Source organism: Schistocerca piceifrons, chromosome 1 (genome assembly GCF_021461385.2).
Source record: "Schistocerca piceifrons isolate TAMUIC-IGC-003096 chromosome 1, iqSchPice1.1, whole genome shotgun sequence".
Taxonomy (NCBI): Eukaryota; Metazoa; Arthropoda; class Insecta; order Orthoptera; family Acrididae; genus Schistocerca; species Schistocerca piceifrons.
Window position 1 is genome coordinate 672,410,472 of NC_060138.1, and position 27,804 is coordinate 672,438,275.

At 43.2% G+C, this 27,804-nt stretch overlaps 1 pseudogene; it reads right to left on the reverse strand.

The window, feature by feature from the left end:
* Nucleotides 1-22,434: 22,434 nt before the first annotated feature.
* Nucleotides 22,435-22,552, reverse strand: LOC124726566 (annotated as a pseudogene).
* Between the last annotated feature and the right edge of the window lie 5,252 nt (nucleotides 22,553-27,804).

Consider the following 27,804-nt stretch of genomic DNA (forward strand, 5'->3'; position numbering starts at 1 on the left):
TAGTGACGTCGGAAACTTCTTCACATGAACGAACGAAGTACAAATGACAGCTCTGTCAATGTACTGCCGTTTTATACCGTGTGTATGCGATACTGCCGTCATCTGTATATGTGCCTATCGCTACCCCATTACTTTTGTCATCTCAGTGTATTCCAGTTTGAATGCAATGACGTAACTGGTGCGAAGTTATTTTCCCTATGACAAACAGTGCGGATCGCGGAAACGCCTACCACACGAATTATAATTCGACTCTATATTGCACAGAAACTGCAACGGGTAGAGGTAAACAAGTGGTATCAGAGTTGTTGCAGTTCTCAGAATCTTTCATCTCAGTGCCAACCGACGCCCACTGAACAACATAATATGTACTTTTCATGCATTTTTTCCCCTTACCAAGAAATTAAAAAAATCGTTTAAATGTGTAAAAATTTCGCATCTAGGATGAATAAATGTACCTGTTTTCTGCAGTCTCCACATCCCCAAATTTATTAGCTGAGTTGTTCCATTAAATCGATCAATATATACTTTAGTTTCTCCGGTGCGCCGGCCGGTGTGGCCGTGCGGTTAACGCGCTTCAGTCTGGAACCGCGCGACCGCTACGGTCGCAGGTTCGAATCCTGCCTCGGGCATGGATGTGTGTGATGTCCTTAGGTTAGTTAGGTTTAAGTAGTTCTAAGTTCTAGGCGACTGATGACCACAGAAGTTAAGTCCCATAGTGCTCAGAGCCATTTGAACCATTTCTCCGGTGCTGTGCCACCGTTTGTCTTTGGGCACTGCGCTTGGAAAATAACGTCATTTCCCGAATTCGGTAATAGGAGTCGAAATCGGTGAATTGTTTCGAAATCAGTGAGTTTTGTATCCTAACCGTTTTGTATTTTTTTTAAATAGGTAATGGGAATTTATTTTTCACGCGCAACGGCAGAGAAATATGCAGAGTTTCCACCTTATTAGACTGTTCTAAAGTACCACTCGATGAATTTGTGGTATTCGATGTTTTCGTACGTACAATGCTGATTTTGACAGACGAAGAAGTTTTGGAGATTCGTTCAAAGTTCAAAAGATCGCATCGATGTAGAGGACGACGGCGATGAATGTTATAACGAAATTAACATTATATTTCCTATACCCACTATGTCGGAAACGTACGTACAGCCATTTAGATGTGCATTTGAACAGTAAAAGAAATGAAACGAAGGATGACATCGAAAAAATTGTCGCAAAGATGATGAAAACGACAATTCAAAATACAATAACAGATTATATTTCCAAAAAGCAGTAATCTACTGAATACACACCTTCATTAAGTAGTTATCTGCAAGAGCAAATCTTAGCATGAAATCGTTTTTCTGTATTGTAATGAAATGTGGGCAAATCGAATGTAAAAGTTCTTTTCGTGTTAATTCTTTTCCTTGTAAGCCGGTGCGGGATATCGTTCTACGTCCCCAGCTGGACTGGAAACTCCTTGACAGGACAAAGACAGCGCTTTATGTTGGATAGAGCATCATTCACAAAAACACAATATCTGCAGTATCTTTCCACCCGAACTCAAACCACAGGATCGTGCAGGTTCGGTTTTTATTTTATTCTGCCGGAGTGAATATCTAGCCTTGCTCCCAGCTGACCTGCAACGATTCAACGATTCTGCACGTCCTGCGCTACGTATTTCTCTTCACTAATGCTGCCACTCGGTGCTAACTAATCACGGCTTATGTTGAAAGCGAGGCTTTCCAATCTCTTTTAAGACTGCTTTCCAAATACAGAAGTTCCGGTTTATGTTTTGCCCCCAGAGAAGATGTCACCTAACATATGCTTCGTTTGATTTGCTAAAACCGAGCAAGAGACCGATACAAGACCTGGAAGTGGAACGGTAGTAAGGATCGAACTCTTTGATATAGGCTGAGCAATCTCTTGCGCTACAACAGACACTAATACACTGCGCTACAAAATTAAATAATAACTTTTTTCAAAAATCCGTGATTATCTATCATTGCAACGCATAAGTATGAATTTTGGCTCTAAGGAGCCTGCAACGTTCCTCTGTAATGGTTCAAAAGAGTGGCACACTGCGACTTCATCCTCCGGTTCGGAGACGCAAGGTGTCGACACACGCTCAGAAGTTCATGTGAGCTGTAAGGTGGGTTAATGATGTCACATTGGCACACAATTTCACCATAATTCTGTCAAACGCCCCCTTGGATGTGTCAGACCATGAGAAGGCCACCACACTGCCATTACCTACATTTCACCTCCTTCTTTTGACTCCTTTGCGATGGTCGTCAGAACCGCGGCACCTTGCGTTGCAATCACGCCGTTTTCGTGTGGGTGGTCCAGGAAAACGTTTCAGACACACCGCCGCTCAGAATCGACACGAAAGGGCCTCAAGGAGTGGCAGAAGGATCGTCGATGAAACCTCTCTTCTCCTGGAGCGTTCATTCCAACATATTTCGGTGTCGAAAACTACATTTCGTAGTGCGACGAGCAACAGGACAACTTTCCTGACAAATCTGGCCATTGCTGCCACCTCCTAGGCATTTCAACCCGACTCTAAGGACATCGAGGGGCTGCAAACCCACTTAACGTGATCTCGCCCCCTCTGGAGTGTGGTGTGACAGACATTTTTGCTGAGCCATACAGGTTTGAACCATTAGGGAAAGGTATTTATACGCTTTTTCATCTCTCCTTTTTCTCGTCCTTCTGCGGCGTGATCACTGGAGGACTCTACATGCGTGAATAAAATGGCAAAGTGTGCTTTGAAGACCACCCAGTTCGGCAACGCCCTCGGTGCCACCCACGTACCATTCTTCAGCACGTTACAAATGTAACTGTCAGAAACTTCGAAACGGTACCCCCCACAGTGCTCGACGGTCCCTGTCTGTCACTACATGAGATCGCCTGCTTGGTCTTAGTTTAGCTGTGGTCGCTCCCTTGCCTTTACTCTTCACCACTTCACATTACAGTCACCGTCGCCTTTGGCAATTTCAGAGGAGTCGAAATGTCCCTGCTGGATTCGTTACTCAGCTGACATCCAATGACTAGACCAGGTACAAAGTCACTGAGTATTCCTGACCGACATGTTCTGCTATTACTGACCACACAGATCTCTCCACCACCGACACGCTTTTCTATTACTGACTACACAGTTCTCTCCACCTCCTTTTATACTCTCGCTGTCTCTGTCTGTCTGTCTTCCTCTCTCTCTCTCTCTCTCTCTCTCTCTCTCTCTCTCTCTTTTGTGACATCTAGTAGTCAGTTCCACATGTTCGGATACTTTTGATCAGACACTGTATTCGTATCGTATACATTGTCCGCCATGTTGCGAATAGGCAACAACTTTCGGTTTGTACGTGATTAAGTGTTACTTACGTCACTGACTATAAGTGCCTGACCTGACGCAAAGAACTAGAGGATCAGCACAAGAGTGTGACGTCTCAGTAGAAGAATCCCACACAACCGTAAGAGTAATTCCTTCCATCATAAAAGCTACGAATTTTACAGCATCTCTTGCTTTGTTTCTACAAATGGTAACAAAATTTAGTTGTCCATAATTACACTGCCTGCCAACGAAAGTGAAGCAGCCAGAAGACATGGTGGGATGTCAGTGTAAGTTGGTGCAAATACACTCAGTCGGGGGGTATGCAAAGAGTGGAGCTGCAATTCTCTCTGACAGGTAGCACGGTCGCCGGAGTGCATTAGTATTGTTTGTGTTTAGTATTGTTACCAGGCCTGGTAGGGACTATAAGAGGGGTGAGAAGCATCAGACATTGAGTAGTCACTGTGAAGGACATGCTCATGCAGCGTACTTACGTGAGACGCAGTAACCAGCACCTGAAAGAATGTGAAGGGATTTCATTGATCTCAATTAGGCCGGCTGGTCGAATCATACACTATCCAGATTTTTAGGCCATTCGGATATGACAGTGGCCCGATATTTGACCGAATGGGTATGTGATGTGAGCGGAGGCGTACTTGTCCTCAAGGTTCCGGCTATCCACGTCTGATCACCACAAGGTAAGAATCTGACAAGCATTTGCAACAACACACCCGAAATCCGTTATTTGTCACCTTGTACAGGTGTCTGTGTTGTGAAACCCAAAGTTTTACCATCAGTAGTAGCATCTCTGAGAAAATAATGTCAGCCTCGTTCAATAGGCATCTGCACTGCTTATTACATTTGATTTTTCGAATTACCCCTATCTACAGGTTTGGCTAACTTGGTACCTTATTTATCTCATGCATCTCACTGGGCAGTTTTGCATGAAACTGGAATATCCCCAATACTGGCATCGGTTTTTGCCTTATTTAGAAATCTGGAACATCCATATGTACATCTACATGTAAATCTACATGATTACTCTGCGGTTTCCAATTAAGTGTCTGGCAGGGGGTTCATCGAACCACCTTTAAGTTATTTCTCTGCCGTTCCACTCTACAACAGCGCGCGGGAGAAACGAGCACTTAAATCTTTCCGTGCAAGCTCTAATTTATTATGATGACGGTTTCTCCCTGTGTAGGCGGCGCCAAAAAAATATTTTCACACTCCGAGGAGAAAGTTGTTGATTGAAATTTCTTGTGTTGGTCCTGCCACAGCGAAAAACATCTTCGTTTTAATGACTGCCACATCAGTTCATGTATTATATGCGTGGCACTCTCTCCCATATTTCGCGACACTAAAACGTGCTGCCCGTCTTTGAACTTTACAATGTGCTCTCAATCCTGTCCGAAGCGGATCCCACACCGCACAGCAATACTCCAGAAGAGGGCGGACAAGCATAGTGTAAGCACTAAGCAGTCTCGTTAGTGAAACTTTTGGATTTTGTAAGTGTTCTGCCAATAAATTGTAGTCTTTTGTTTGTTTTCCCTACAGCGTTATCTACGTGTTTGTTCCAATTTAAGTTATTCCTAATTGTAGTCCCCAGGTATTTAGTTGATTACAGCCTTCAGATTTGTGAGTGTTGTCCTGTAACCGAAATTTGACCGATTCTTTTCGGGACTCATGTGTCAGACTTCATACTTTTCATTGTTTAGAGTCAATTGCCACTTTTTACATCGTATAGACGTCATGTCTAAATCATTTTGCAATTCGTTTTGATGATCTGCTGACATTACATGGCGGCAAACGACAACATTGTCTACAAACAACCCAAGAGTACTGCTTAGAATGTCTCTTAAATCATTTATGTAGATCTGGAACAACGGAGGGCCTATAACACTTCCTTCGGGAACGCCAGATATTACTTCCGTTTTACTCGATGACTTTCCGTCAGTCGTTACCAACTGTGATCTTCCTGACAAGAAATTATGAATCCAGTCACACAACTGAGATCATACTCCTTAGGACGCAATTTAATTAGAATTCGCTTGTGAGGAACGGTGTCAAAAGAATTCTGGAAACCTCAATATATGGAATCAGTTCGACAACACCTGTCGATAGCCTCATTTCACAAGAACGATTTTTTGTAAATCCGTGTTGGTTATTTGTCAATAAATCGTTTTCGTCGAGGTGATTCATAATGTTCGAGCTCAATATATGTTTCAAAATTTTACTGCAAATCGACGTTAGTGATATGAGTCGTAATTCAGCGAATTACTCCTGTTTCCTTTCTTGGATGTTGGTGTGACTTGTGGAGGCTTTCACGGGCACAGAAGCAGGAAATATTTTATTCTGTTTTCTAGTGAGACTTCGTGGTCGCTATGTGATAGCTGGGTAAGAAATTAAGTACGAGAATCTTTGACATCTACTCTCAACTACCCTTAGATATCCATTATAGGTAGAAATCATTGCTGAAAACGTACACCGCTATGTCAATACACCGTTTTCATTTTTTTCCTTGCACTTCCCGCTGAAATCTTCATAAAAACAAAACATAACTGATCAGACTTACATAAGTTGAGAGTCACAACAAAACCAAAACAAGTTTCTATAAAACAAATTCAGTTTTTTAAACTTCACCACGTCCGTCTCTTCTATTAAACACCTCCTCTAGACAGCGAATAACTTTACAAACTAATACGAGGCGTTGGCCTATCAATCACACCCGCATTCGCCAACAAAATTCGGAAGAATCTGACCAGAATTCTAAGCTTGGGCAGGGGAATGCACTCCAGAACACCTGAGTCCTCTCTGTATTAGAAGAACAACTTTGTCGATCGCTGTGAAACACTTTCAGCGTCAGTAGCAAGTAATTTGGCCAGTGGCACTTCGGTCTCAGAGGATCTATAACTCGTCTTACATACCCACTAGGTCTGCCGACCGACTCACAGATTACCACAATCACTCCAAATAAGATAAGCGTTTTTCTGAAAACACATTCCTTCAGTCTCAAAAACAATTTGTTACAGCTGGGATGCTGCCGAAGACGGACTATACTGAAATCCTGCTCAGATGTGTTGTGTCAATATCGCATCACATTAACAAAGGATATTGATCGCATACAAAAAAAGATAGTTTGATGGTCATACGTTGTTGAAATGTGAGAGAATGTAAACGAAGTGTGAAAAATTTTGACAGGTAGATATTCTGTAAAGAAGGCTAACAACTGATGAAGACCTGCAAAGAAATTTTCAAGGACTGGTTTTTAGGCTGAAATCTGCACGTTTTGTTTAATTCAATAGATATCGCCCCCATAGAAACAGATAACACGAGTCTAAATAGTGTGTACAGAAACGTATATACATATTCACAGTGCTGCATCTGTGAATCCAACGGAAACAAACTCCAACATATGCCACAAAATATACCCTCTACAATGCCTTTTACAGCTTTTTGCAAACCACTGATGTGGACGTAGATGCAGATGACTGGACAAGACGAAAGTTGTTCGATAGCAGTACCAAGCAGTATGTCATTTCGAAATTTGATACAGCCGTCAGTGTAACTCAAATAAAGGTGGGCACTCTTCTTGGTTTATCATAATTTGGTAGTTAGTTTTTGATGTTTTCCTGTAGAGCCATTCTGGCGAGTTCCCAATTAAACCATTTCTTGGTGGCGCTTATCTATATCAACTGTGGGAGCCGTTATTTACTTCATGTTTTGAAACAGGGAAGTTCCTAGTATACTTTACACATATGCATGTTCACTTTGGTTAATGCAATTTTACTATCATTATAAAGGAATTATTCATTTTGTGTTAGTCTGCTCCTACAGCCCGTTATTACGCATATAGCTCAATGCATTGAGTGAGAAAGTCAGCGTGAAACACTAGACAGTCCTTTTCCTTTTTTTCTAAGTCGTCAGTATTGCTACTGATCTGATGTTGTCCTCCAGCTTTTAATACCTTGTGCTGACCTTTTCAGCCTTATATTCCTGTCACGTGCAGTATCCTTTATAACAGTTTTCCATTTTGTCTGTCGCTATTGTTTCATCCCTCTACTTCTCGTTTGAGCACCAATTTAACTATTCATGGATGCCGTAGAAGACGTCCCAGTAACTTGTCCTTTCTTCTGATAAAGATCTTCGTAAGACTTCTTTTCTTATTTGTTCTTTGTAGTACTTTCCCACTTCGTACTGTATCTGTCCAATTAATTTGTAACAATTTCAATAGCACCATATTAAAAATGTTTCCAGTTTCCTCTAATCTGGATTTCCGATGGTCCTTGTTCCACATCCATACAATGTTGAGCTCCAGACGCACACTTTCAGGAACTTGCTCCTCTTTTCCGCATAAGTATCTGATATCAGTAGAGCTCTTATATTGAGAAAATCTTTCTTCCCCTGTCGTAATATCCTTCTGATTCATTCCGTGTTTCCATCATCCTGTGTAACCTTACTTCCGATTGGAAAATTCTATTACTTGTTCTACCACTGTATTGTTTCCAATTTTGCCGTTATGCAAGTCATTATTCGGTATTCATCATTATTCAGTATTCATAACCTGTGTCTAGCCTCTGCTAAATATATGGCCCAATTCTACAAACCTATGGATCCTTAAAAGGATACTCTGATATCTTGTGTGTCCTTTGACCGGGAGGTTTATCATCGTTGTTTTGTTAGCACCATCCGGAGGTCACGCGGAGGGTAATTAAATGATGCACTTATTTAAGAACGTGTTGAGGCATAGATACCTTCAGATTTATTCTGAAAATAACGGAAATCGAATCTTTAAACTAAATGGTGATTTACCTCAAGAACATGTTCTGGTTACACTCCTTTTCGGTCTGTACATATAGAACTCACCGGAAACATCGTCCAAAAAATTCATTTACGCTGATGGCATTTCTTTGGTGACGCACAGCTCCAAGATGATGCTTAAACCACTTTATCGACTGATATGACAGCCTTGGAATATCAATTGAAGACATAAAGTCCGTAAATGAGTCCGCGATCATAACGAGACACTTTATGTGTGAAGGTCCGCCTTAATCACATAAATTTCACATTTCAATATTACCTGTTTCGGCTACTGTCATCTTCAGATGGATACAAATAAAAAATAGAGGTACAGTGAACTTACAAATAAAAAATACTGTACAATGAACTAAATTCAACCATCTGGAACAAAATCTATAACAGGCCTGGTGATACATAAGAAAAATAAAAAAAATTGTATGATCAACGGCCCTCATACCAGCCAAACATATAATAAAATATTGTGATGTAGGAATTAACGTCAAAATTTATACATCTACATACATAGTAAGTGCTGGTGATGATCTGGAATGCGTCTGGTTTTTATACATATTAACTGAAGCCAGCAGAGGGCACTATAGCTAGGGTAAATGAGTAATCAGTATCGTAAATTTAATTATTAACATGCAGTATGCCTTGTCATTAATTAAAATTACTTCACATTGCAAAATGAGAGTCTGACAATAAAACATGAATTGACATACAATATGTGGAATTAAAAAACATGCAGCAGGAATTACAGAAGACAATATGGAAGTGTTGCATAAGGCACCAAAGGGACTATTACTGAACCGTCTCGAAGAAATGGAAGTTTATGTACAAAGAAAACGGCAACGAGAATTACTGCTTAATGAACAGCGTGAGTTTAACCTGAACGCTTATTTTGATGTAATAGCAAACCTACTAGTTTGAGCAACGTCGAGCGTCGCAACAGCTTGGCATGCGGTCGTGTGCGCCGGCCACCAGCGGCGAGGAGACTGGGCCTTCTTCCGAAAGCTCTGCCACAGGGAAACATGAACTTCTTCATATAGAAAAGCAAGGAGACGGCGCCATGGAGATCACACTCCGGATGTGTTATCGGCTATCGAGGTTTTAATTAATAGTCACTGTTCTGTTAATTACCTTACACTTACGGTTATGTTTCAATTTTTTGTCATGATAGAAGGTTTCGAGTTATAGATGTGAGATAATTTTTAAACCTTTATTCTGGATGTTATACAACTGTGTTTTATTCACTTTGCCAGGCTAGGAACTTCACATTATTACTCTTTACACCTTTTATGTGGATTTTAAGCACGGACCTAATTCCACATATTTTATGTCCGTTCATGTTTTATTGTCAGACGCTCATTTTGCCATGTGAAGAAATTTTAATTAATGACCACGCATACTGTATTTTAACTATTAAGTTTACAATACTAGTTACTCATGTACCCCAGCTATAGTGTCCCCTGCTAGCCTCAGTTATTTGTACAAATACCAAACGCATCTAGGCCATCACCAGCACTTGCTACGATCGCTACAGACGACGGTATGTGTACAGATTTTGACGTTGGTATCTACATATATGTATGGCAGGTGTGCATGACTGATGGCTGTTAATTATGTAAATATTATTTTATTTTTCTTATATTTCGCCAGACTTGTTATAGATTTTACCAGCTAACTGAATGTCGTTGGTTACACCACTGCTTTTCTTTTTCTTTTTTTGTAACAGATCTGAAGATGGCAGTAGCCGAAACCGCTAATAGTAAATTGTAAAATTTGTGTGACCGAGATGGAGATTTACGAATAAAGCCTCGGGAACCTACTACAAGAAATTATTTCTCCATCTAATTCCTCAGAAAAAATTATGTTTTCACTTCGGCTAAACAACAGTAAGGCAAATTACACACCAGGAGTCAGATTCATAGGCTAAGTAAGATTTGCAGCACGGCAGTACACCAATATGCCTAGGAATAACACTAGACAGAACTCAACTTTCCAGCTGCATCTCTCAAATGTAGCTGCTGAACTCAAAACGAGAAATAATGTACTTCAAAAACTTGCTAGCACATCATGGGAGGCTAATGCTCTGTTTAAAGATCCACAGCCTTATCCCTATCACACATTGTTGTTACATACCACTGTACAATCTGGATCAATAACGCTTACTCCAAGAAGATAGACGCGCAACTCGTGAGGCAGTACGAATAATTGTGGGACATGTTCGGAGTACAAACAGACTAAGGCTCCCTGTTCTCATAAATATCCGACCTCCAGCTCTTAGAAGATGAGAAGCTCTCCACAAAGTCTGGAAAAACATTAAGGAGAATCCTCAGGTACCCATTCGTCGAGATATACCATAAGCAGAACAGTAACGCTTGAAATCCAGGGAACCGTCGTTGAGCACAGCAAAAAATCTTCTTGAGTCCACTTTAAATATCAACCATTCATGGAAAATCCCGTGGGAGCAGTCATCAGTAGTCAACAAACATTTAGTTGAAAACCTTTCCACGCGTGTACAAGAATTTGGTACCCCTGGATGTCAGTGGATGCTCATGAACCAGATTCGAGCCAGATGAGACAGATGGTGTCATCTACTGCACAACTGAGGATGGGCTCCTTCTGCAAACTGTGACTGCGGCGCCTCTTTACAGTCCATCCACCATTCGTTGCTCACTGTCCTCTTCGTACAAAGGAACAATAATGGACATTCACCATGCCTATGATGAAGCGATCAAATGGATCCGACAAATAGATCTGCCAACGTAAAAGTGTACGAGCTTGTGATTGTGCACATTTGTCTTTTAATTTTGTGTATCTGTTTCTGTTTTCATCATACGATGGATAAAGAAATATGTATCCCTTCGATTTCTTTCAAAATGTCATTCAGGGAGCCCACGGCGCCTGCAAACCTTGGCAACAGTGTCTGTTCGCGAAATTCTCTCATACTTTCTTCATTGAGTCTTTGACGTACGAGTTGAACAGCAGTGGTGGTAAGCTTATCATCAACTTGTGACACTTGACCTTACACATTTATTAGGTCTATAACTATGCTTCTGTCGCTTTTTCCGAAGTTCGAGGTTTAATTGTGGAAAAACTTACAAACATTTTACGATTCAAAGTATTGGGCGTTGCTGCCACTACTTTCTCCCATCTTTCGGGCAGCATACGAATCCCGCCGCTGAAGAACGGGGCGCCTTTTGAGGAGATCCACGAATCGATCCAAATTTGCACCTGTTCATATGACCGGAAGTGCTGGTCAGCCAGACCGTGGGTAGGAATTCCCGTTTTGACGTTTCCAATTACGTTTCGACGGGTTTCGCGACGTGGGTTCAAGTATTGTCACGCTGCAAAATCACCTTTTCATATCTATCGCTGTGCTGCGGCCGTTTGTCTTTCAGTACTTGCCTCAAACGCATCAACTGCTTTCGATAACGATCTCTTGTGATTGTTTCCGTCGGTATCAATAGATTCGAAAATTTTCTCTCTTTCGTCGAAATGCCGGTCTCAGACGTAAAAACCACCATTCTTGAAGCATTGAAACCATTCTCCGCACATTGTTTCACTAATAGTTGTATCACCATAGGTCTTGGCCAGCGTTTTATAAGCCTCAGTCGTAGATTTCATATTAAAGCAGAAAATTAAAACTTCCCGGAAAAGCTGACGTGCTCAATTGAGAAAAACTGTTACAAATTGACTAATATTTTGATGGTGTTGTGTTTACAAATGCCTAAACTTAATGTACGACGTCTACGACCTAGCACCTGCATCACAACTTGCGACTGGTGCCATCTATTGCAGAACGGCGGAAGCAATGTTGTAAGCCTAATATTATTCCCACTAGGGTTTTGTAGATGTTGTGTGTTATTCGAGTGTGTCTATATTTTAGCTCCTAAAGGATGGCGTTCATCCTATTCGCCTTACAACGACGAAAGCTTTCTCCACGCTCACAAACTTTCCTTCACTCTGCCTTCCATTACTACACGCAACGTCAGAATTGTTTCTTTGCTACCTCGTCCTTACCTATAACTGATCTGATGCGAGTGCATCTTCATACTTCTCTTCTGGTGTGTTTTACCCTAGTCACCAGTTTACAGGAGTGACTAATCAGATTAATCCTCCGATAGTTTCCACACATATCCGCTGTGACTTCTTTGATAAATTGACGATAATGCATATATACACTACTGCCATTAAAATTGCTACACCAAGAAGAAAAGCAGATGATAAACGGGTATTCATTGGACAAATATATTATACTAGAACTGGCATGTGATTATCTTGTCACGCAATTTAGGTACATACATCCTGAGAAACCAGTACCCAGAACAACCAACTCTGGCCGTAACAACGCCCTTGATACGCCTGGGCATTGAGTCAAACAGAGCTGGGATGGCGTGTACAGGTACAGCTGCCCATGCAGCTTCAACACAATACCACCGTTCATCAAGACTAGTGACTGGCGTATTGTGACGAGCCAGTTGCTCGGCCACCATTTACCAGACGTTTTCAATTGGTGAGAGATCTGGAGAACGTGCTGGCCAGGGCAGCAGTCGAACATTTTCTGTGTCCAGAAAGGCCCGTACAGGACCTGCAAGATACGGTCGTGCATTATCCTGCTGAAATGTAGGATTTTGCAGGGATCGAATGAAGGGTAGAGCCACGGGTCGTAACACATCTGAAATGTAACGCCCACTGTTCAAAGTGCCGTCAATGCGAACAAGAGGTGACCGAGGCGTGTAACCAATGGCACCCCATGCCATCACGCCAGGTGATACGTCAGTATGGCGAGGACCAATACACGCTTCCAATGTGCGTTCACCACGATGTCGCCAAACCACCATGATGCTGTAAACAGAACCTGGATTCATCCGAAAAAATGACGTTTTGCCATTCGTGCACCCAGGTCCGTCGTTGAGTACACCATCGCAGGCGCTCCTGTCTGTGATGCAGCGTCAAGGGTAACCGCAGCCATAGTGTCCGAGCTGATAGTCCATGCTGATGAAAACGTCGTCGAACTGTTCATGCAGATGGTTTTTGTCTTGCAAACGTCCCCATCTGTTGACTCAGGGATCGAGACGTGGCTGCACGATCCGTTGCAGCCATGCGGATGAGACGACTGTCATTTCGACCGCTAGTGATACGAGGCCGTTGGGATCCAGCACGGCGTTCCGTATCACCCTCCTAAACTCACTGATTCCATATTCTGCTAACAGTCATTGGATCTCGACCAACGCGAGCAGCAATGTCGCGATACGATAAACCGCAAACGCGATAGGTTACAATCCGACCTTTACCAAAGTCGGAAACGTGATGGTATGCATTTCTCCTCCTTACACGAGGCATCACAACAACGTTTCACCAGGCAACGCCGGTCAACTGCTGTTTGCGTATGAGAAATCGGTTGGAAACTTTCCTCATGTCAGCACGTTGTAGGTGTCGCCACCGGCGTCATCCTTGTGTGAATGCTCTGAAAAGCTAACCATTTGCATATCACAGCATCTTCTTCCTGTCGGTTAAATTTCGCGTCTGTAGCACGTCATCTTCGTGGTGTAGCAATTGTAATGGCCAATAGTGTACTGTTGTTGTTGTGGTCTTCAGTCCTGAGACTGGTTTGATGCAGCTCTCCATGCTACTCTATCCTGTGCAAGCTTCTTCATCTCCCAGTACTTACTGCAACCTACATCCTTCTGAATCTGCTTAGTGCATTCATCTCTTGGTCTCCCTCTACGATTTTTACCCTCCACGCTGCCCTCCAATGCTAAATTTGTGATCTCTTGATGCCTCAAAACATGTCCTACCAACCGATCCCTTCTTCTAGTCAAGTTGTGCCACAAACTTCTCTTCTCTCCAATCCTATTCAATATCTCCTCATTAGTTACGTGATCTACCCACCTTATCTTCAGCATATTCTGTAGCACCACATTTCGAAAGCTTCTATTCTCTTCTTGTCCAAACTAGTTATTGTCCATGTTTCACTTCCATACATGGCTACACTCCATACAAATACTTTCAGAAACGACTTCCTGACACTTAAATCTATATTCGATGTTAACGAATTTCTCTTCTTCAGAAACGATTTCCTTGCCATTGCCAGTCTACATTTTATATCCTCTCTACTTCGACCATCATCAGTTATTTTACTCCCTAAATAGCAAAACTCCTTTACTACTTTAAGTGTCTCATTTCCTAATCTAATTCTCTCAGGATCACCCGATTTAATTTGACTACATTCCATTATCCTCGTTTTGCTTTTGTTGATGTTCATCTTATATCCTCCTTTCAAGACACTGTCCATTCCGTTCAACTGCTCTTCTAAGTCCTTTGCTGTCTCTGACAGAATTACAATGTCATCGGCGAACCTCAAAGTTTTTACTTCTTCTCCATGAATTTTAATACCTACCCCGAATTTTTCTTTTGTTTCCTTTACTGCTTGCTCAATATACAGATTGAATAACATCGAGGAGAGGCTACAACCCTGTCTCACTCCTTTCCCAACCACTGCTTCCCTTTCATGCCCCTCGACTCTTATAACTGCCATCTGGTTTCTGTACAAATTGTAAATAGCCTTTCGCTCCCTGTATTTTACCCCTGCCATCTTCAGAATTTGAAAGAGAGTATTCCAGTTAACATTGTCAAAAGCTTTCTCTAAGTCTACAAATGCTAGAAACGTAGGTTTGCCTTTTCTTAATCTTTCTTCTAAGATAAGTCGTAAGGTTAGTATTGCGTCACGTGTTCCAACATTTCTACGGAATCCAAACTGATCTTCCCCGAGGTCCGCTTCTACCAGTTTTTCCATTCGTCTGTAAAGAATTCGCGTTAGTATTTTGCAGCTGTGACTTATTAAACTGATAGTTCGGTTATTTTCACATCTGTCAACACCTGCTTTCTTTGGGATTGGAATTATTATATTCTTCTTGAAGTCTGAGGGTATTTCGCCTGTCTCATACATCTTGCTCACCAGATGGTAGAGTTTTGTCATGCCTGGCTCTCCCAAGGCCATCAGTAGTTCTAATGGAATCTTGTCTACTCCCGGGGCCTTGTTTCGACTCAGGTCTTTCAGTGCTCTGTCAAACTCTTCACGCAGTATCATATCTCCCATTTCGTCTTCATCTACATCCTCTTCCATTTCCACAATATTGTCCTCAAGTACATCGCCCTTGTATAAACCCTCTATATACTCCTTCCACCTTTCTGCCTTCCCTTCTTTGCTTAGAACTGGGTTGCCATCTGAGCTCTTGATATTCATACAAGTGGTTCTCTCTTTTCCAAAGGTCTCTTTAATTTTCCTGTAGGCAGTATCTATCTTACCCCTAATGAGATAAGCCTCTACATCCTTACATTTGTCCTATAGCCATCCCTGCTTAGCCATTTTGCACTTCCTCTCAATCTCATTTTTGAGACGTTTGTATTCCTTTTTGCCTGCTTCATTTACTGCATTTTTATATTTTCTCCTTTCATCAATTAAATTCAATATTTCTTCTGTTACCCAAGGATTTCTATTAGCCCTCGTCTTTTCACCTACTTGATCGTCTGCTGCCTTCACTATTTCATCCCTCAGAGCTACCCATTCTTCTTCTACTGTATTTCCTTCCCCCATTCCTGTAAATTGTTCCCTTATGCTCTCCCTGAAACTCTCTACAACCTCCGGTTCTTTCAGTTTATCCAGGTCCCATCTCCTTAAATTCCCACCTTTTTGCAGTTTCTTCAGTTTCAATCTGCAGTTCATAACCGATAGATTGTGGTCAGAATCCACATCTGCCCCTGGAAATGTCTTACAATTTAAAACCTGGTTCCTAAATCTCTGTCTTACCATTATATAATCTATCTGATACCTTTTAGTATCTCCAGGATTCTTCCAGGTATACAACCTTCTATCATGATTCTAGAACCAAGTGTTAGCTATGATTAAGTTATGCTCTGTGCAAAATTTTACAAGGCGGCTTCCTCTTTCATTTCTTCCCCCCAATCCATATTCACCTACTACATTTCCTTCTCTCTCTTTTCCTACTGACGAATTCCAGTCACCCATGACTATTAAATTTTCGTCTCCCTTTACTACCTGAATAATTTTTTTTATCTCGTCATACATTTCATCTATTTATTCATCATCTGCAGAGCTAGTTGGCATATAAACTTGTACTACTGTAGTAGGCATGGGCTTTGTGTCTATCTTGGCCACAATGATGCGTTCACTATGCTGTTTGTAGTAGCTAACCCGCACTCCTATTTTTTTATTCATTATTAAACCTACTCCTGCATTACCCCTATTTGATTTTGTATTTATAACCCTGTAATCACCTGACCAAAAGTCTTGTTCCTCCTGCCACCGAACTTCACTAATTCCCACTATATCTAACTTTAACCTATCCATTTCCCTTTTTAAATTTTCTAACCTACCTGCCCGATTCAGGGATCTGACATTCCACGCTCCGATCCGTAGAACGCCAGTTTTCTTTCTCCTGATAACGACGTCCTCTTGAGTAATCGCCGCCCGGAGACCCGAATGGGGGACTATTTTACCTCCGGAATATTTTACCCAAGAGGACGCCATCATCATTTAATCATACAGTAAAGCTGCATGTCCTCGGGAAAAATTACGGCTGTAGTTTCCCCTTGCTTTCAGCCGTTCGCAGTACCAGCACAGCAAGGCCGTTTTGGTTAGTGTTACAAGGCCAGATCAGTCAATCATCCAGACTGCTGCCCCTGAAACTACTGAAAAGGCTGCTGCCCCTCTTCAGGAACCACATGTTTGTCTGGCCTCTCAACAGATACCCCTCCGTTGTGGTTGCACCTACGGTAGGGCCATCTGTATCGCTGAGGCACGCAACCCTCCCCACCCACGGCAAGGTCCATGGTTCATGGGGGGTGTACTATCTGATGAAAAGTACGCAGCACTCTTACGTAAAGCGAATTTGACCATTAGATTCCACGGGAGGCGAACCAGCCAGTATAAAAGGTAGTGGGGAGTACTGTGTTGTCGGTAGAGAAGCCGCAACAGCAGAATGGATCGGTTAGGAGGACTCACTGATTTTGAACATGGACTAGTCATTGAATGTCAACTGAGTAACACATTCCTGAGAGGCATTTCAATGCTTCTAAAGCCGCCGACGTTCACTGTTGGTGATGCGACCGTGATGTGGAAAAGCGAAGAAACAACCACACCTAAACACATACCAGGTAGACCTCGTGCTCTGACAGAGGGACCGTCGAGCATAGCGGATGGTGGATGTATACAAATAATATGAAATCAGGGAAAGGAATCACTCGTGAGTTCCAAACTGCTAGCAACAGTCCAGGTAGTACAACGACTGTGCGTAGGGGGTTAAAAAGTTAGGGTCGCAGTGCTCCAGCAGCTCCTCACAACACACACTTTTCTGCAGTCAGTGCTGAGTGGCACTTGAGGACGTGTAAAGAGCGACGCCACTGGACCGTGAATGACTGGAAACGAGTGACCTGGAGTGATGAATCACGTTTTACACCGTGTGAATCCGATGCAAAGGTTTGGGTGTGGTCAATCCCTGGAGGCCGTTATCTGCCAACGTGTGTAGTTCTAACAGTGAAGTACACGTTATGGTATGGAAGTGTTTTCTGTGTTGCTGGTTTATTCCCCTTATGTGCATAAGATAAAGATCAAAGTGGAAGGATATAAACATATTTTACAGCATTGTGTACTGCGATTAGTAGTGGAACAGTTTGGAGACGATTATTGTTTGTATCAACATGGCAATACACGTTGCAATGAAGCAGCATCGGTCAGGCAATGGTTTGTAGACAGCCGGCCGCTGTGGCCGAGTGGTTTTAGGCGTCTCAGTCCAGAACCGCGCTGCTGCTACGGTCGTAGGTTCGAATCCTGCCTCGGGCATGGATGTGTGTGATGTCCTTAGGTTCAGTTAGGTTTTAAGTAGTTTTAAGCCTAGGGGACTGATGACCTCAGTTGTCTCATAGTGCTTAGAGCCATTTGAACCATTTGGTTTGTAGACAGTAACATCCCTGAAATTGACTGGCCTCTCTTGAGTTCCGTCCTAAATCCAATGGTACGCTGTCGGCATGAGTTACAACGTCGACTTCAGACCGCCAGCAACATCCAATATCACTACATTCTTTGGTTTAGGGTCTTGAGGAAGAATGTGCTGCCATTCCTCCACAGACTTTCGGATACCCCACTCAAAGTGCACCAGCAGAGTTCAAGCCGTCATAAAGGAAAAGGGGCAACATACCCCAAATAAATGTCCACTGATAGGTGCCCAGATACTTTTGATAAGAGTATACATGGCATCCTGCCCTCTTGTTACATTATAAGTACTGTGCTTGTGAAACCTTGATTATGTATTTATTTAGTATATTCCACTCATCTCCTATGCAAACAGTCGCGTCCCTTTTACTTCGGCTATTGGTAACTGTCTCAGACAATTTCTGCTTCACCTCAATCGGTACTAAATTTTCGATATTACATTTCGTAGTAACTTCTTTTTTCCTGTCCCCTTGAACTTCAACATCATGTTCATAACTACTAGGTTATAATCTTTGTCTACGTCCGCACCTGGGTATGCTTTGTCGTCCAGAAGTTGTTTTCGTAATCTCTAACTACAATGTATTCCAGTTTATGTCTTCCTGTATTTCCTGGTGGAAACCTTTGTCAGAACGCTGACAACCTCTTTTTCTTCTCATTTCTTTCCTGTAGTCCATATTCCCCAGCTCTCCTATAACAGTTTTACAATACGTTAGGGCTATGGAATTTTAATACCTCCTGACACATTCTACCAGTTCCTCCATTTACTTATATGTTGCCTGTGTCTGCTCGTCATCAGATTGTGATATGAGCATGTAAACACGTACAGGTGTATTTGGTGCTGAGCTAATGTTGCTCATAGTATTTGTGTTCTTAACTATGTTATGCCATTTATTAATGACGTCGTTATTACCCTGCAGTCATCTTCCTAGAAAACTGTCCTCTTTTCATTACCATTCAGTAATCACTATCAAATCTAACATCAGCCTGTTCATCCCTAATTTCAAATTCTCTGTTTTACCTACGACATACAGACTTCTGGCATTCTGCGCTCAGATTCAAAGAACATTATTCTGCGTTCTTCTGACAACTCCGTCCTGAGGAGTCGCTATACGGAGATCCGAAGGGAAGACTAGTTTCTTCCCAAAGTGTTTTACAAAAGAAATGATAACCAAGAGAATCTTGCAGCAGATTGCATTTTTGCGGATACTTTGAGTGTTTTTAATGCACTAGTTTCCATTGGCTTCTGAATCTTCCATTGTCACTGATTATTGCTGATGCGTCCTCCACAGGACTGCCATAGCGATGTGAATCCACTTTCTGAACGCTACAGCAACTTCACACTGGTCAAATTAATGACACTGGTGTCGGACTCAGTGTTCCTGTATTTCCTTCCAGATGATCTACTCTGGTTTCTTCTTCATAGTGTTCATCTTCGGGACCTCGAACAAAAATGCGAATGAAGCCACATGAGTTCAAGCTAAGGAGAAGCTTTCATATGACAATAGGGACACCGACACACAAGTCGCTGACGTGGCGTCAGATCGAAAGACTTGCACTGTGCTGAGAGCGACATCAGGCTTGTCTATGATCTCCTCGGGTTTCCGCCTGTACGTGCTGTCAAACGTGTACAGTATTCCGCCAGAAAGTTTTCCCGGAAGCGCCGGTGCTGCGAGAATACTGCCGTCTGCTACTGGCTGTCTACAACAGAGATCCGACCTTAACTAATCGATTACAGAAGTGAGTGGTTTTGGGTGCTGCTGTATAATTTTCGGCGACAAATCAGTTTGATAAACTATTAGAAGAATTGGAACAGAACTGTAAATAAATGAAAGGCCAGCAATATTAGCAAGCTAGATGCAGCTGCAGTTTTTCAAATTATGAACAGTTAGTAATGATCTACCTTGATCAGTCGGGTACTCAAATCAAACTTCGCAAAGATGCCAAAGAAAGTTGAGTAATTCCTTCTAAGTTAGTCGACTGAACTGTCGTTTAGCTCTCCCAGTCAGCAGTGCCATGTTATCCGTTCTTTTCAGGGGCAGATATTTATTATTATTACAGTCAACATGAAGTACACGACGTAGGTGGAAAACGTGAGCTTTTATGAAGGCTGTACTCACGTTTAATTGCCAGCGTCACTTAAACATTGCACGATTCTCATCACGAATCTTTCTTGCCGTTGACTCTCTGTCGTAAGATACCGCCGCGAGATCACTGTGTCCCTTATTTCAATGTGATTCAGTCATACGAACAGTCCACTTCCTTCTCGTAGGATTGCTTAACGCCGGTACTGAAAGTGTACTCAATTTCTGCTTCTGACTAGTCTTCTTCCCTTTGCTAGATACGTAACTAACCTAATGTCAAACTCATTACCATTAACAGTAAAACTTTGCCCATGAACTGTAATTAAAGGATTTACGGATTACTGCCGGTTGTTTAAGGATGACATTATCTCTTGTTGATGAAAAAGGAGATAAGCTACAAGAGTAACCTAGGTTGTTTCGACAGAGCGGCTTTCCGAAGTATGCAGCTGCCAAATTTTAGTTCATTACAAAACTTTCGACTGAGGCAGCATATAAGGGATAACATGTCATCACTGAATTCCTCTACAGCCTCTACGTTTATAGTTTCACAATCATGCTCATCATAGACTCACTGGACATGGGCGGTGTATGTATACTTCTGGCCATTAAAACTGAAACACAGTGAAGGCGGCATGCAACAAACACAAGACAGGCATGAAGTATACTACATGTTTGGCTGTGCAAATGATTAGCATTTCAGTGCAAACCCAAAGCGAGGGTAGGAGTACCGCCATCTAAATTCTGTACATAATGAAAGGTTACGCAGCGGATTGTTTGTGAGACTATCAAGTTATGCCTCTTTTAAGAACACGAAAAGTTTACCATAACCTGTTGTAATTTGACAACAGCAGGATCGTAGCCCTTCTAGATATTAGTTCATCGGTCCGATTGTTCGCGTGAATAAAAGTATGCACACTAACTGTGCGATGGCGTCTCGAGCACTGTTGTCTGTCAGCACGACGGCTCTTATTTCTGCTGCTCTTGACGCGGTTTGTTTTCATAAAGTCTTTATGGCTGCCACAACAGAAATATAATTTCCGTACGAAAAATCCAGCAGGAAAGCAAGGAGGGTATTTGTGTTTGCTCGACAAGATAGTTACAGCACTTACAACCTACTTGGAAGATGAAATGAGAGCCTTAAGTTCAAATAAGATAAACGGAACAATTGTGGTTAAAGCTCAAAGTCATTATCCACCTCAGTCAAGACAAATACGCAATAAGTAATGTAGTAAAATACAGCAAATTGAATTGTGTCATTTACAGAATATTTCAAAAATAGAGATTGTTGTTCTCTCACTAAAAAAGAGAAAACAGCGAAACTGACAGAGAGGAAACTCAATGGCAACTAATGTATATCCTTGAAGATATCGACGAACTCTACGACAATTTTCACATTCAGATCCTGGCGAAAAATATATCAGAAAATCTTAGGAAATGCTGTTAGATCAACGGATCCAGTCCTCCCATATAATCTCTCATGGATGATTCTTTGTTGAAATTGAATACAGGAGACGGAAAGACGAAATATTTATTTTCTCACTGAAAAATGTATTCACAGGTTAAAATCAGTGTCTGATTCACCAATGAGAAATACCCAAACAAGCATTATCGATATTGAAAAACAGCGGAGACTATTCAGAACGATTAAGGCAGCTCTAAAGATGCAATTCACGTTAGATTTAAGGTTTTACATTAGCTCTAGAGCACATCTATCGAGAATCCCCCGCACAGATAACAGTTCCACGTGATGGTAGAGCAGAGCAGACCACTCCAGTTTACAAAAAGAGCAAAAAATCAGTGACAGTATCGCTCGGACATATCTTTGGGAGAAAAGCGGTATAGTTCTTAAGGAACTCTGTTGGGTAAATTTAGAAAACCTGTGCCCGAACAAATCCTTGCTACCATTAGGCTGCCCCTGTCGTAATCTCGATTAGGGATCGTGAAAATGAGAACAGGGCCTTACAGATAGTCATTTTTTCCTAGGTCAATATGCGAAATTAATGTATTAAAAAAAACTAAACTCCTCCCGCACAGGCCATGAATGCCCAGAAGTACCGACTGGCCGCCGTGTCAGCCTCAGCCCACAGGCGTCACTGGATGCAGATATGGAGGGGCATGTGGTCAGCACACCGCTCTCGCGGCCGTATGTCAGTTTCTGAGACCGGAGCCGCCGCTTCTGAATCAAGTAGCTCTTCAGTTTGCCTCACAAGGGCTGAGTGCACCCCGCTTGCCAACAGCGCTCGGGAGACCGGGTGGTCACCCATCCAAGTGCTAGTCCACCCCGTCAGCGCTTAACTTCGGTGATCTGACGGGAACCGGTGTTACCACTGCGGCAAGGCCGTTGGCGAAATTAACATACTGCCAGACAAAAAAATTCAAGCACCCGGAGAAGGAGGACGATACGAACTGAAAGTTTACCGATTGACAGTATATGTGATGTCATTTCAGTGATTAAAAATTGGAGGCAAATTTACAAAGAACTTGGCAGTATGAGCGCACTTAATAGTATGACGCTGCACCCCCTCCAGTCTGGGTGCACGCACCGATTCGGTTGGAAAAGACGTCATAAAGTCGTTGTATTCTGTCCTGTGGCAGCTGGCCTATAACTGTTGTAACTGATCCTTGATATCTTTGATACCGGCAGTCAGAGAGAGTTCATATCCGACCTGGTCCCACACAGTGACGGATCTGGCAACAGGAATATCTCAACACCACACAGGCAGTTCACGTCTGAACGAGCATTGTCCCGCACGATATCGCCGCATGAGAGGTTTCCCGCGATCTCTATAAATCACCCAAGGCAAATGTTGGGATGGTTCCTTCGAAAGGGCACGGCCGATTTCCTTCCCCACCTTTCAAACATTCTGAGCTTGTGCTCCGTCTCTAATGACTCAATGTCGACGAAACGTTAAACCCTAATCCTCCTCCTTTCAGTCACTACCAGCGGTGATTTGAAGTCATACTCGATGGATCTCCACACCATGACGCCAGGAGAAATACCTCAGTGCATTTCCGAAACGAGGAAGTGACTAACTTGTCGGCTGTCGATTCGGGCGCCCTGGTTGCTGATCCTACGCTTCCGTGGGTTTGTTTGGCGTGCCTGTGACCCCTCTTGATTGACTGGCCCGACTGGCACACATCCGTATTTTACTAATTATTTCATGGCACCTGAAGATGGAGCTTTAGGTTCCGAAATCGGTCGTGTAATGAATAAGAAATTAGTGGCAACTGAAGCTGATCTTTATTCTATTGAACAGATAGTGATCTGGGCATCTGATATATGCTCAAGCTCGAGTGATTTCTCCAGGACGACCGGTGTTTCCAACACCCATTGGAGATATATTGTAAAGCCTCTGCAGGAAACAGCACATTGCATAAGTGCTAAAAGCGGGAGCGGGAAGTGGCCAATGAAAATGCCTACATTCTGCTCCTGATTCGGACTGAGTAGAATATTTAAACGTAAAATAACTTTGTGCACCGGTCTGGAGCTTGCTAAGCTGAGGATTTACCCGCAACCCTCGTGGTGTGCAGACGTCGGGTGCCACTTGGAGGTCGGTGGCGTCTTACTTGCACATTTCAGAAGTTGGGACTAGGTCGTCATCAATCGAGTTATTTGTTGCATTACGGCAGACAGGGAGAATCTGAAGTGCGTGGAAATTTGCTTACACACTTTCTCGTTTTTCTCGGCGAGTGTTGCGGATTGTTGAGCGGGAACTTGTACTGTAAAGAGAGAGATCTCAGAGCGTGTCGTGGAGTCATTAACTATCCGACGGTGGTGCTAGCTAAGAGTGAGCCACTCCGCGAGGTTTTCAATTAAATCTGCGGCATAGTGTGTCGCGTAATCTGCCTCACACACCTTACATTGTTAAAGGGTGCGTGATTTCGTACCGTGACCGGAAGTGGTACTTCGGACCACGTAGCGCACGAAAGGAACGTTTTAGGTAAGGACAGAGTCAAAATAATGCCTTGCACTAATTCTCCTGGCAAACATAAAATCGCTCTTCTGCTAATCTCTTTATCCTACAAATATGTGTGAATGTATGTTCAACGTGTACTCCCAAACTACTGGATCGATTTCAACCAAACTTGGTACATATATTACTTGGCATCTGGGAACAAGCACTGTCGGGTAAGGACCACCTAACTCTCAAACCGGAGCAGATGGAGGTGAAAAAGAAGTGTAATGCAGTGTCTTGACCATATTACGGCTGAGCGGGTCTGGGCGCTACAGTCTGGAACCGCGCGACCGCTACGTCACAGGTTAGAATCCTGCCTCGGGGATGGATGTGTGTGATGTCGTTAGGTTAGTTAGGTTTAAGTAGTTCTAAGTTTTACGGGACTGATGACCTCAGAAGTTAAGTCCCATAGTGCTCAGAGCCATTTGAACCATTTTTGACTATATTTAAGCAGCACGTAGTGATTTCAACAAAGTTAAAACCTAATTTGAAATCTCTTCTGAACTTTTTCTCGCTCACATGCTCAACCTCAAACATTAAATACATTAACGCATCTGTAAAGTAATTTAAAGCTTGAAGCCGTTTTTTACAGGGGAGTTCGATTCTTTAAAGAATCACTGGTTACTTACTACCTGGAAAGAAGCGGTGGTGGATTAAGAGCCACCTACATTACTCAGGGTTGAGAATGGAAAGGTATTGACACTGAAACGCGCCATAGGAACCCGAGGAGAAATTTCATCCAAATTTGTTAGGTTCGTGACTTATTATTTGTATAAAAATATTGTGAGATATAGATTACCTGCTACCACAAGGGGTACGCTGTGAATGAGAAAGGGCGACGTACAATGGTTCGTAAATGGCCACTTCGTGTTTATTTCATGTATTTAGTTGGTTTGGAATACTTTTAAAGGTACGAAGTGCAATTTGTCTCTTATGTGTGTTCTTCAGGCTGTCAAGCCGGTCTCGATAATGGGCACTGCAGCAATCCGATAAATTTGTCAACGTATTTCGGGACCTCAGAATAACACAGCCAGCACTGAAAGTCTTAAGTCGAAACAAGGCCTCAGGAGTAGACAAAAATCCGTTAGAGCTGCTGATAGCCTTGGGAGAGCCAGCCATGACAAAACTCTTCCATTTGGTGAGCACGATGTATGAGACAGACGAAATACCCGCAGACATCAAGAAGAATGTAATAATGCCAATTCCAAAGACAGAGATGCTGAGAGGTGTGAAAAATACCGAACTATCAGTTTAATAAGTAGCGGTTGCAAAATACTAACACGAATCCATAACAGAAGAATGGCAAAACTGGTAGAAGTCGGCATCGGGGAAGATCAGTTTGGATCGGAGTAATGTAGCAACAAGCGAGGCAACTTCTCATAGAAGATAGGGGAAGGAAAGATAAACCTACGTTAATAGCATTTGTAGTCTTAGTGAAAGCTTTTGAAAACGTTGACTGGAAAACTCTCTTTCAAATTCTAAAGGTGGCGAGGGTGAAATACAGGGACCAAAAGACTACACTACTGGCCATTAAAGCTGGTACACAACGAAGATGACGTGCTACAGAGGCGAATTTTAACCAACAGGAAGAAAATGCTGTGATATGCAAATGATTAGCTTTTCAGAGCATTCACACAAGGATGGCGCCGGTGGCGACACCTACAACGTGCTGACATGAGGAAAGTTTCCAACCGATTTCTCATACACAAACAGCAGTTGACCGGCGTTGCCTGGTGAAACGTTGTTGTGATGCCTCGTGTAAGGTGGAGAAATGCGTACCATCACGTTTCCGACTTTGGTAAAGGTCGGATTGTAGCCTATCGCGTTTGCGGTTTATCGTATCGCGACATCGCTGCTCGCGTTAGTCGAGATCCAATGACTGTCAGCAGAATATGGAATCAGTGGGTTCAGGAGGGTAATACGGAACGCCGTGCTGGATCCCAACGGCCTCGTATCACTAGCAGTCGAGATGACAGGCATCTTATCCGCATGGCTGCAACGGATCGTGCAGCCACGTCTCGATCCCTGAGTCAACAGATGGGGACGTTTTCAAGACAAAAACCATCTGCACGAACAGTTCGACGTAGTTTTCAGCAGCATGGACTATCAGCTCGGAGACCATGGCTGCGGTTACCCTTGACGCTGCATCACAGACAGGAGCGCCTGCGATGGTGTACTCAACGACGAACCTGGGTGCACGTATGGTAAAACGTCATTTTTTCGGATGAATCCAGGTTCTGTTTACAGCATCATGATTGTCGCATCCGTGTTTGGCGACATCGCGGTGAACGCACGTTGGAAGCGTGTATTCGTCATCGCCATACTGGCGTATCACCCGGCGTGATGGTATGGGGTGCCACCGGTTACACGTCTCGGTCACCGCTTGTTCGCATTGACGGCACTTTGATCAGTAGACGTTACATTTCAGATGTGTTACGACTCGTGGCTCTACCCTTCATTCGATTCATGCGAAACCCTACATTTCAGCAGGATAATGCACGACCGCATATTGCAGGTTCTGTACGGGTCTTTCTGGATACAGAAAATGTTCGACTGCTGCCCTGGCCAGCACATTCTCCAGATCTCTCACCAATTGAAAACGTCTGGTCGATGGTGGCCGAGCAAAGGGCTCGTCACAATACGCCAGTCACTACTCTTGACGAAATGTGGTATCGTGTTGAAGCTGCATGGGCAGCTGTACCTGTACACGCCATCCAAGCTCTGTTTGACTCAATGCCCAGGCGTATCAAGGGCGTTATTAGGGTCAGAGGTGGTTGTTCTGGAGTACTGATTTCTCAGGATCTATGCACCCAAACTGAGTGAAAATGTAATGACATGTCAGTTCTAGTATAATATATTTGTCCAATGAATACCCTTTTATCGTCTGCATTTCTTCTTGGTGTAGCAATTTTAATGGCCAGTAGAGTAAAATTTGAAGTAGGAATTGAAACCCAGGGAGAAGAAATTAAAACTTTGATGTTTGACGACGACATTGTAATTCTTTTCAATTCAATAAACTTTACCAACAGCGGGGTACTTTAAGATATTTTATTTTATTCTGAAAGCAACCAGTTTCGGCAATTCATTTTGCCATCTTCAGTCTTTATACGCTTTTTTCAAATCAACGAACTTAACGTATAGCGCAATAAAACTGGATATCGTGAATTCCAGTCATTGTGCAGCTGATTCATACGAAGGTGTGAAATGCGAGGGAGGAGAACGAGGTGAAGAGGACAGTGAGCAGCGCAAGTCTGAGTGTCTGATTGTTATCCCGGTTTCAGATGACGCGCTTAGTTGTGGCCGTGTTGTGCGCCTCAGCTGCAGCCGCGCTGGCCGCCGCTGCCCAGCCTCCGCCGCCGCCCCGCTACAAGGACTTCTACCACTCGTACACGCTGCGCCAGCAGCTCGAGAGCCAGGAGACTTTCAGCGGCCGTGGCGCTGGCGCGGGTGCAGGCGGTCAGCGCGGGCTGCCCACGGGGCCCAGCGCGCCCTCCGCCCCCGGTACCGCCCCCGGCGACGCCTCTGCCGCCGCAGCCGCCGCCGTGTCCGCCCCCGGCACCGCGCCTGCCGTCCCCGCAGTCACTGAAGCGCCGGCGCCCACGGCCACACGTGCGCCGTCGCTCAAACCGGCGAGTGGGGCGT